The 12,118-nt window shown below is 38.9% G+C and overlaps 1 protein-coding gene across 1 annotated transcript in view; it reads left to right on the plus strand.

Annotated features, from left to right (window-relative positions):
- Positions 1-12,118, plus strand: part of THSD7A (thrombospondin type 1 domain containing 7A) — a 740,167-nt gene that overhangs the window by 633,891 nt on the left and 94,158 nt on the right. The gene's annotated exons all lie outside the window — the stretch shown is intronic.

Raw genomic sequence — 12,118 nt, forward strand, 5'->3', positions numbered from 1 at the left:
GACTTTATTACATTTCTGTCCCGGGAATCTGCTGAGCAAATATTAGATTTTCTTTATTTAATATATTGATTTTCCCTCTCCGCTCAGGGCCCCCGGGGGGGTTTTGTATTTTGCTGAGTTTTAGATGATTCGTTTATAGAGTTTTTGTCTTATGTTTAGAAATATTTATTATTTTATATATTTTTTTATAATATATTGATTTGATTTGACATATACGCTAGCTATATAACTGAGCACAAAAATAAATATCTATTTTAGTAGTGTCCATAAAATGTGTTAGAGTATTAGTGTCCATACAGTAGTACCAGTGCTAGCGGTATCCATAAAATATGTTAGCCATATATTAGTGCCCATGCAGCATTAGGCTATGTGCACACGGTGCGTTTTTTGGTGCTTTTTCGCAGCATTTTTTCGACGCAGAAATGGGCCAAAAACGCTAGGTAATCCGGGTGCCAGGTAATGCAATGATAATCATCCTCGGAGTATTCATATAAATATGATAGCCATAATTCAGTGTTGATACCGCAATACCAATCCTAGTAGTGTTCATATTTTAGTGCCCACATAGTAGTGTAAGTCCTAGTAATATCCATACATAACGTATATACAAGACATATAATTGTGGCCATACAGTAGTAGCAGTCCTAGTAATGTCCATACAAATATTCTAGTCATTTATTTGTGTCCATACAGTAGTGCCAGTACTGGTAATATACATAAAATATGCTAGCCATATAATTGCGTCCGTACAACAGTACCACTTACAGTAGTGTCAATAACTATATAATTGTTCCCATACAGTACTATGTGTTTTAGTAGTGTCCATAAAATGTGTCAGCCATATATTAGTGCCCATACAGTAGTACCAGTTCTAGTAGTATCCATAAAAATGTGCTAGATATATATTAGTGTCCATACAGTAGTACCAGTTCAGCTAGTGTCCATACATATTTGCACGCCATATATTAGTGCCCATGCAGTATTACTGTCCTCGTAGTGTCGACATTATTTTCTTGCCATAATTTAGTGTTTATACAGCATTACCAGTACTAATGGGGTTTATATAAATGTGCTTGCCATATATCAGTGCCCATATAGTAATATAAATCCTAGTAAGATCCGAACATATATACAAGCCGATTAGTGTCTATAAAATGGGATAGCCAAACATTAGTGTCCATACAGTAGTATCATAAAATATGCGACCAATGTATTACTCCACTTACAGTAGTACCCAGCTCTAGAAGTGTCCCTACAAATGTGTCTTTCATGTATTACCATCCATACAGTTGTATCAGTTCTAGTAGTGTCCATACAAATGTGCTATGTATAAGCATCCCTTTACTAGTGGGACCTAACGGTGCCCCTATATATAAGCAAGCCATATAATTGTACCCATGCACTAGTAGCGTCCATGTATGTGTTATACATATATTAGTGCCCATACAGTAGTAACAGTCCTAGTATTGTATAAGCTACTAATATATTAGTGCTCCTATAGTAATATCAGTTTTAGCAGTTTCCTTAAAATGTACTAGAGATATATTAACGGCCATACAGTAGTACCAGTAATCGTCGTGTCCAAAAATATATGCAAACCATATAATTGTGCCCATACAGTAGTACCAGGTGCAGCAGTGTCCATGCAGAATTGCTAGTCATGTATTAGTGCCCATATAGTAGTGCCAGCCTTAGTAGTGTTGATAAAATACACTAGTCGAATGTTAGTGTTCATACAATAGTACCAGTCATACTAGTGTTCATACAATAGTACCAGTCATACTAGTGTTCATACAATAGTACCAGTCATACTAGTGTTCATACAATGGTACCAGTCATACTAGTGTTCATACAATGGTACCAGTCATACTAGTGTTCATACAATAGTACCAGTCATACTAGTGTTCATACAATAGTACCAGTTATACTAGTGTTCATACAATGGTACCAGTCATACTAGTGTTCATGCAATAGTACCAGTCATACTAGTGTTCATACAATAGTACCAGTCATACTAGTGTTCATACAATAGTACCTGTCATACTAGTGTTCATACAATAGTACCAGTCATGCTAGTGTTCATACAATAGTACCAGTCATACTAGTGTTCATACAATAGTACAAGTCATACTAGTGTTCATACAGTAGTACCAGTCATACTAGTGTTCATGCAATAGTACCAGTCATACTAGTGTTCATGCAATAGTACCAGTCATACTAGTGTTCATGCAATAGTACCAGTCATACTAGTGTTCATACAATAGTACCAGTCATACTAGTGTTCATACAATAGTACCAGTCATACTAGTGTTCATACAATAGTACCAGTCATGCTAGTGTTCATACAATAGTACCAGTCATACTAGTGTTCATACAATAGTACAAGTCATACTAGTGTTCATACAGTAGTACCAGTCATACTAGTGTTCATACAATAGTACCAGTCATACTAGTGTTCATACAATAGTACCAGTCATACTAGTGTTCATACAATAGTACCAGTCATGCTAGTGTTCATACAATAGTACCAGTCATACTAGTGTTCATACAATAGTACCAGTCATACTAGTGTTCATGCAATAGTACAAGTCATGCTAGTGTTCATACAATAGTACCAGTCATACTAGTGTTCATACAATAGTACCAGTCATACTAGTGTTCATACAATAGTACCAGTCATACTAGTGTTCATGCAATAGTACCAGTCATACTAGTGTTCATACAATAGTACCAGTCATACTAGTGTTCATACAATAGTACCAGTCATACTAGTGTTCATACAATAGTACCAGTCATACTAGTGTTCATACAATAGTACCAGTCATACTAGTTTTCATACAATAGTACCAGTCATACTAGTGTTCATACAATAGTACCAGTCATACTAGTGTTCATACAATAGTACCAGTCATGCTAGTGTTCATACAATAGTACCAGTCATGCTAGTGTTCATACAATAGTACCAGTCATACTAGTGTTCATACAATAGTACCAGTCATACTAGTGTTCATACAATAGTACCAGTCATACTAGTGTTCATACAATAGTACCAGTCATACTAGTGTTCATACAATAGTACCAGTCATACTAGTGTTCATACAATAGTACCAGTCATACTAGTGTTCATACAGTAGTATCATGCATACTAGTGTTCATACAATAGTACCAGTCATACTAGTGTTCATACAGTAGTATCAGTCATACTAGTGTTCATACAATAGTACCGGTCATACTAGTGTTCATACAATGGTACCAGTCATACTATTGTTCATAAACTAGTACCAGTCATACTAGTGTTCATACAGTAGTATCAGGCATACTAGTGTTCATACAGTAGTACCAGGCATACTAGTGTTCATACAATAGTACCAGTCATACTAGTGTTCATACAATATTACCAGTCATACTAGTGTTCATACAATAGTACCAGTCATACTAGTGTTCATACAGTAGTACCAGGCATACTAGTGTTCATACAATAGTACCAGGCATACTAGTGTTCATACAATAGCACCAGTCATACTAGTGTTCATACAGTAGTATCAGCCATACTAGTGTTCATACAATAGTACCAGGCATACTAGTGTTCATACAATAGTACCAGTCATACTAGTGTTCATACAATAGTACCAGTCATACTAGTGTTCATACAATAGTACCAGGCATACTAGTGTTCATACAATAGTACCAGTCATACTAGTGTTCATACAATAGTACCAGTCATACTAGTGTTCATACAGTAGTATCAGGCATACTAGTGTTCATACAATAGTACCAATCATACTAGTGTTCATACAATAGTACCAGTCATACTAGTGTTCATACATTAGTACCAGTCATACTAGTGTTCATACAATAGTACCAATCATACTAGTGTTCATACATTAGTACCAGTCATACTAGTGTTCATACAATAGTACCAATCATACTAGTGTTCATACAATAGTACAAGTCATACTAGTGTTCATACAATAGTACCAGTCATACTAGTGTTCATACAATAGTACCAGTCATACTAGTGTTCATACAATAGTACCAGTCATACTAATGTTCATACATTAGTACCAGTCATACTAGTGTTCATACAATAGTACCAATCATACTAGTGTTCATACAATAGTACAAGTCATACTAGTGTTCATACAATAGTACCAGTCATACTAGTGTTCATACAATAGTACCAGTCATACTAGTGTTCATACAATAGTACCAGTCATACTAGTGTTCATACAATAGTACCAGTCATGCTAGTGTTCATACAATAGTACCAGTCATACTAGTGTTCATACAATAGTACCAGTCATACTAGTGTTCATACAATAGTACCAGTCATACTAGTGTTCATACAATAGTACCAGTCATACTAGAGTTCATACAATACTACCAGTCATACTAGTGTTCATACAATAGTACCAGTCATACTAGTGTTCATGCAATAGTACCAGTCATACTAGTGTTCATGCAATAGTACCAGTCATACTAGTGTTCATACAATAGTACCAGTCATACTAGTGTTCATATAATAGTACCAGTCATACTAGAGTTCATACAATAGTACCAGTCATACTAGTGTCCATACAAATGTGGTAGGCAAATATTAGTTGCCTTATCATAGTATATGTGGTAGTAGTGTTAATACAAATATAGAAGTCATATATTAGTGTCTATAATGTAGTAACAGTTCTACCAGTGTCAATTTAATAGTTTCCATACAGTAGTATCTGTTCTAGTCAATACAAATATGCCAGCCATATATTAGTGCCCATGTAGCAGTACTCATCCCAGTAGAGTCCAGAAAATGTGCTAGCCGTGTATTAGTGGCCCTACAGTATTCAGTTTTGGTAGTGTCACTACCCATACAGTAGTATCTGTTCTAGCAGTAGTCATATCAATGTGCAAGAAATATGTTAGTGCCCATATAGTAGCACCAATCCTAGTAGTGTTTCTAACAAATGTACTAGCCATATGCCCGAGATCTTACAGTAATACCAGTTCTAGTAGTGTCTGTATAAATGGACTAGTCATATATTAGTGTCCATACAGTACTACAAAGTCCTTGTGGTGTCCATAAAATGTGCTAGCCATATATTAGTACTCTTACCAGAAATATATTTCAATGATTTGTGGTGGCAAATTAGGCCGAAGAGCTTTTTGTAGATCTGAAGCCTCCGCCACTCCAGCTCTATTCCCCACCAAGCGATGCCTACATGCTGATATCAGACAATATATATATATACGCAAGCTTACCTCGTGACCGCTCGGTCGCCCAAATATAAAATATGAATTTTTATTAAACATAAATTAAAATACAATAAAACAGGATATAGGGGCTAACAATGAGAAGACTTATAGGAGCCTATAGATATGCAATAAGAGCGTGATCGGTACATCAAGTCAACTATAAATCAATCACATTATTTAAACCGAACATTATTGCTGCCGATAAATCCCCTTACACCACTGTAACAATGCGAAGTGTGAATATTATCAGTGCATAACAATCGTATGATATAGTAAAAAAAAACATATACTGTACTAGTATGAGGAGACTAAATGAGAGCTAGATAAAGACCTCCATGAGGCCAAACAACATATATGATGGTTTGTATATACAATACAATACAAAGCTAAGCACACAATGAGTAACACACCATGTGAAGGCGGCCAGATCGAACACCGCTCTTGTCATGTAGAATTATAAATGGTTAAATTAATCTGCAAAACACACAGCATGAATTGATGGAAGATAATACAGGGTGGGCCATTTATATGGATAGACCTAAATTAAATGGGAATGATTGGTGAAATTAACTTTCTGTTTGTGGCACATTAGTATATGGGAGGGGGAAAACTTTTCCAGATGGGTGATGACCATGACGGCCATTTTGAAGTCGGCCATTTTGGATCCAACTATATTTTTTTCAATAGGAAGAGGGTCATATGACACATCAAACTTATTGAGAATTTCATAAGAAAAACAATGGTGTGCTTGGTTTTAATGTAACTTTATTCTTTCATGAGTTTTTTACAAGTTTATGACCACTTATAAAATGTGTTCAAAGTTGCTGCCCATTGTGTTGGATTGTCAATGCCGCCCTCTTCTCCCACTCTTGACACACTGATAGCAACACCGCAGAAGAAATGCTAGCACAGGCTTCCAGTATCCGTTGTTTCAGATGCTGCACATCTCGTATCTTGATGGTATGGTGTGGTATATGGGGTACAAAGATAGTGGGGCCATTCTTCATCAATGGAAACCTCAACGCCACTGGATATCTGAAATTGCTCCATGATGATGTGTTGCCCTCTTTATGCACTGAAGATGGCACATTCCCTGAGTTTTTCCAACAAGATGGTCACCACCACATTATGGTGTCAGGTCCGAGCATTCCTACATGAATAGTTTCCTGGAAAGTGGATTGGTCGTCGTGGGCCAGTTGAATGGCCACCAAGGTCTCCCGATCTGCCCCCCTTAGACTTTTATCTTTAGGGTCATCTGAAGGCAATTGTCTATGCTGTGAAGATACGAGATGTGCAACATCTGGAACAACGGATACTGGAGCCTGTGCTGGCATTTCTTCTGCGGTCTTTCTATCAGTGTGTCAAGAGTGGGAGAAGAGGGTAGCATTGACAATCCAACACAATGGGCAGCAACTTTGAACACATTTTATAAGTGGTCATAAACTTGTAAAAAACTCATGAAAGAATAAAGTTACGTTAAAACCAAGCACACCATTGTTTTTCTTATGAAATTCTCAATAATTTTGATGTCACATGACCCTCTTCCCATTGAAAAAAGTAAAGTTGGATCCAAAATGGCCGACTTCAAAATGGCCACCATGGTCACCACCCATCTGGAAAAGTTTTCCCCCTCCCATATACTAATGTGCCACTAGCAGGAAGTTGATATCACCAACCATTCCCATTTAATTTAGGTGTTTCCATATAAATGGCCCACCCTGTACTATAAAGTGCATATGTGCATTTAGACTGAACTAATAGTCACACTAGCATTGCAACTCCATAAAATGTGAATGCTATAGTATGCTGTTAGCACAACACAACAAGATTTGGTATGGGAGACTCAAATTAGAAGTGTGGTTAGCAAAGAAGGAATGGCATGACAATTACCTCGTGTTGTAAGCACGCTTTAGGCGAAACGCGCATGTCGGGGCAGGAAGCAGGAGCCATTTACTCTATACAAAGCGTGCTTACAACACTGTATAATGGCCCCCACACCCCTCCACACATTATGATGGCCCTTACACAACCCTCCACACAGTATGATAGCCATTCCACATAATATAATGTCCCACACACAGTATAATGGCTCCCACACAGCCTTCCAAACAATATAATCGCCCGGACGTAGCCCTGCAAACAGTATAATAGACTCCTACACAGCCCTCTGATGGCCCCCATGTAGCCCTCCAAATTGTATAATGGACCCCACATAGCTCTCCAAATAGTATAATGACCCCCACATAGCCCTCCAAATAGTATAATGGACCGCACATAGCCCTCCAAATAGTATAATGGACCCTACATAGCCCTCCAAATAGTATAATGGACCCCACATAGCCCTCCAAATAGTATAATGGACCCCACATAGCCCTCCAAATAGTATAATGGCCCCCACATAGCCCTTCAAATAGTATAATGAACCCCACATAGCCCTCCAAATAGTATAATGGACCCCACATAGCCCTCCAAATAGTATAATGGACCCCACATAGCACTCCAAATAGTATAATGGACCCCACATAGCACTCCAAATAGTATAATGGCCCCCACATAGCCCTCCAAATACTATAATGGACCCCACATAGCCCTCCAAATAGTATAATGGCCCCCACATAGCCCTCCAAGTAGTATAATGGCCCCCACATAGCCCTCCAAATAGTATAATGGACCCCACATAGCCATCCAAATAGTATAATGGCCCCCACATAGCCCTCCAAATAGTATAATGGACCCCTCATAGCCCTCCAAATAGTATAATGGCCCCCACATAGCCCTCCAAACTGTATAATGGCCCCAGTATAGCTCTCCAAATAGTATAATGGTCCCCACATAGCCTTCCAAATAGTATAATGGCCCCCACATAGCCCTCCAAATAGTATAATGGACCCCACATAGCCCTCTAAATAGTATAATAGACTACCACACAGCCCTCTAATTGCCCCCACATAGCCCTCCAAACTGTATAATGGCCCCAGTATAGCTCCTCAAATAGTGTAATGGACCTCACATAGCTCTCCAAATAGTATACAACCCCTGGCAAAAATTATGGAATCACTGGGCTTGGAGGATGTTCATTCAGTTGTTTAATGTTGTTGAAAAAAAGCAGATCACAGACATGGCACAAAACTAAAGTCATTTCAAATGGCAACTTTAGGGCTTTAAGAAAGACTAAAAGAAATCAAGATTAAAAATGTGGCACTCAGTAAGGGTAATTTTTTTCAGACCAAGAAGAGGGAAAAAATTATGGAATCACTCAATTTTGAGGAAAAAATTATGGAATCACCCTGTAAATTTTCATTTCCAAAGCTAACACCTGCATCAAATTAGATCTGCTCGTTAGTCTGTATCTAAAAAGGAGTGATCATACCTTGGAGAGCTGTTGCACCAAGTGGACTGACATGAATCATGGCTCCAACAGGAGAGATGTCAATTGAAACAAAGGAGAGGATTATCAAACTCTTAAAAGAAGGTAAATCATCACGCAATGTTGCAAAAGATGTTGGTTGTTCACAGTCAGCTGTGTCTAAAATCAGGACCAAATACAAACAACATGGGAAGGTTGTTAAAGGCAAACATACTGGTAGACCAAGGAAGACATCAAAGCTTCAAGACCGGAAACTTAAAGCAATATGTCTCCAAAACAGGAAATGCACAACAAAACAAATGAGGAACGAATGGGAGGAGACTGGAGTCAATGTCTGTGACCGAACTGTAAGAAACCGCCTGAAGGAAATGGGATTTACATACAGAAAAGCTAAACATAAGCCGTCATTAACACCTAAACAGAAAAAAACAAGGTTACAATGGGCTAAGGAAAAGCAATCGTGGACTGTGGATGACTGGATGAAAGTCATATTCAGTGATGAATCGTGAATCTGCATTGGGCAAGGTGACGATGCTGGGACTTTTGTTTGGTGCCGTTCAAATGAGATTTATAAAGATGACTGCATGAAGAGAACATGCAAATTTCCACAGTCATTGATGATATGGGGCTGCATGTCAGGTAAAGGCACTGGGGAGATGGCTGTCATTACATCTTCAATAAATGCCCAAGTTTACATTGATATTTTGGACAGTTTTCTTATCCCATCAATTGAAAGGATGTTTGGGGATGATGACATAATTTTTCAAGATGATAATGCCTCCAGCCATAGAGCAAAAACTGTGAAAACATTCCTTGAAAGAAGACACATAAGGTCAATGTCAAGGTCTGCAAATAGTCCGGATCTCAATCCAATTGAAAATCTTTGGTGGAAGTTGAAGAAAATGGTCGATGACAAGGCTCCAACCTGCAAAGCTGATCTGGCAACAGCAATCAGAGAAAGTTGGAGGCAGATTGATGAAGAGTACTGTTTGTCACTCATTAAGTCCATGCCTCAGAGGCTGCAAGCTGTTATTAAAGCCATAGGTGGTGCAATAAAATACTAGTGATGTATTGGAGTGTTCTTTTGTGTGTTTGTTTTTCATGATTCCATAATTTTTTCCTCAGAATTGAGTGATTCCATAATTTTTTCCCTCTGCTTGGTCTCAAAAAAATTACCCTTACTGAGTACCATATTTTTTTTTCTTGATTTCTTTTAGTGTTTCTTAAAGCCCTAAAGTTGCTATTTGAAATGACTTTAGTTTTGTGCCATGTCTGTGATCTGCTTTTTTTTAACAACATTAAACAACTGAATGAACATCCTCCGAGCCCGGTGATTCCATAATTTTTGCCAGGGGTTGTAATAGCTCCTACATAGCCCTCCAAGCTGTATAATGGCCCCAGTATAGCTCCTCAAATAGTATAATCACCCCAACATAGCCCTTCAAACAGTATAATAGCTACTACATAGCCCTTCAAAATACTCAACTCTCCCCATTCCCCAGCTGCTCTGGTCTCCGCAAAATGAAGTCTGCAGCTCTGCACTGCTTGTCAGAGCCGGCGCCATGGCTAAGATGCACAGGGAGAATGATGGAGGAGAGAGCTGATGGCTCCCTCTTCCATCATTGCTTTCAACTCTATCTCCTTGATGCTGATAGAGTTGAAAGTGCGATGCCAGGCGGGAGGAGAGGAGGGGCCTGGCGCCTTGTCCCATTCCGGCCATGTGGTCTACAACTAATAGCAGTACGCCACTGGCCACAGTATTGTTCAGGGAAACCTAAAGGCAGGTCCTCTTTGGTCTCCCGGTGGGTCAGTTTGACCTGGCAATGACTGGTTTCTGGAGTCAATGCTACTAGTTTGCCTCCCTTATCATCATCACTGATGTTTAATACCTATGGGTGCTGTCAGATCCCTTATTTGTCTGATCTGAGGGAACACGAGCTGGAAATGTTGGATTTTTCTTATTTATTTCTATTCGGGAGCCCCCCCCCATCCTCTCCCCGCAGTCAGCATCAATTACTATATGTCTGCAGCAGCTTTACACTAAATAAACTTGCAGGAAAGCAGCAGAAATGAGCGTTTAATCTGCAGATTTGCACTTTTGCGGCTCATAAACCGCCCCAACTGTGTCACATCAGTCACAGTCACTAACATCAAAGGGATCAGCGACAGACGAGCAGTCATTAAGGAGTTGTAGTTCTGGGCACATTAGCCGAGATTCATGCACAGAAAATTGCTGAAGGTTACACAATACGCGGCTGTTTAGCTAAAAGTTCTACGTTGCCTTCTAAGACTGGAAGCTTTTGTTACAACGTGAGCATAAAAATAAGGAAACAATGGTTGACAGGCAGAAGAAAACACATCTCCGGGCTCCGCCGCTGCCGTAATTGGGCTCCTGTCTCCTTTCTTCTGCCACCTTGCCATGGCTCGGGTGGGAGCTCAAAGGCTGAGAGCATCATCTTCTCCAAATCACATCTTGTGCAATTATTGTGTCAGCCTGGATGGATATTGGGGAGTCGGGGAGCAGTCAGCAGATGCAGCGTTAATCCTTCCATTATAATTGTGATGCACTTAAATTTTACCCAATTCCCTATAGAAATCAATGCAAATAATTGTGCACAATTGGGCTCCATTCACCATTGTTGACAGTCATTGTCATGTCAGGTAGAAATTTTAAGCGACCCAGTCTTACCAGCCTATGGGAGCACGCTTATTTGCAAAATTTGCACAAAAAAAATTGTAGCAAATTTTGCAAATGGTGCATTTTCCATACTTTTTTTTCATATTTAGCCCAACTGTTGACCCACCCAGAAATACCAACACAGCTTTGGAGGAATGCCCACTTTTGGACATATTTGCATATTCTTTTCGCCTTTGACAATCGTACAAGAGTCAGAGGTTCTGCAAGGTCTGAGCTTATATTACAAGTTTGTTGCACCTGACATCACACACATATGCCCACCTTTACCTTTTATTTGAGTTTCAAAGAATTTGGTCCAATACAAATTAATTACAATATTGTGTCAAAAACCTTGAGAGGCTGCAATTCACATCACAACCACTGGGGGGGGGGGGACATTTAGACTTATGGAGTGTAAGTATCTCCTGACAGAGTATCATGAAATCATATTTTTTTTTAAAGTCTGTCATTTCATACCACACATTTTGGGATATGTACAGCAAAGAGGAAAAGTAAGGAAAGGCCCATCTGTACTAGATGCTAGACGTCTTCTTGCTGTCGTGCGGTATATATATATACAGTACAGACCAAAAGTTTGGACACACCATCTCATTTAAAGATTTTTCTGTCTTTTCATGACTATAAAAATTGTACATTCACACTGAAGGCATCAAAACTATGAATTAACACATGTGGAATTATATACTTAAAAAAAAGTGTGAAACAGCTGAAAATATGTCTTATATTCTAGGTTCTTCAAAGTAGCCACCTTTTGCTTTGATGACTGCTTTGCACACTTTTGGCTTTCTCTTGATGAGCTTCAAGAGGTAGTC

This window comes from Phyllobates terribilis, unplaced genomic scaffold, assembly GCF_046119375.1.
Source record: "Phyllobates terribilis strain yellow unplaced genomic scaffold, ASM4611937v1 Scaffold_4__5_contigs__length_816908805, whole genome shotgun sequence".
NCBI classification, from domain to species: domain Eukaryota; kingdom Metazoa; phylum Chordata; class Amphibia; order Anura; family Dendrobatidae; genus Phyllobates; species Phyllobates terribilis.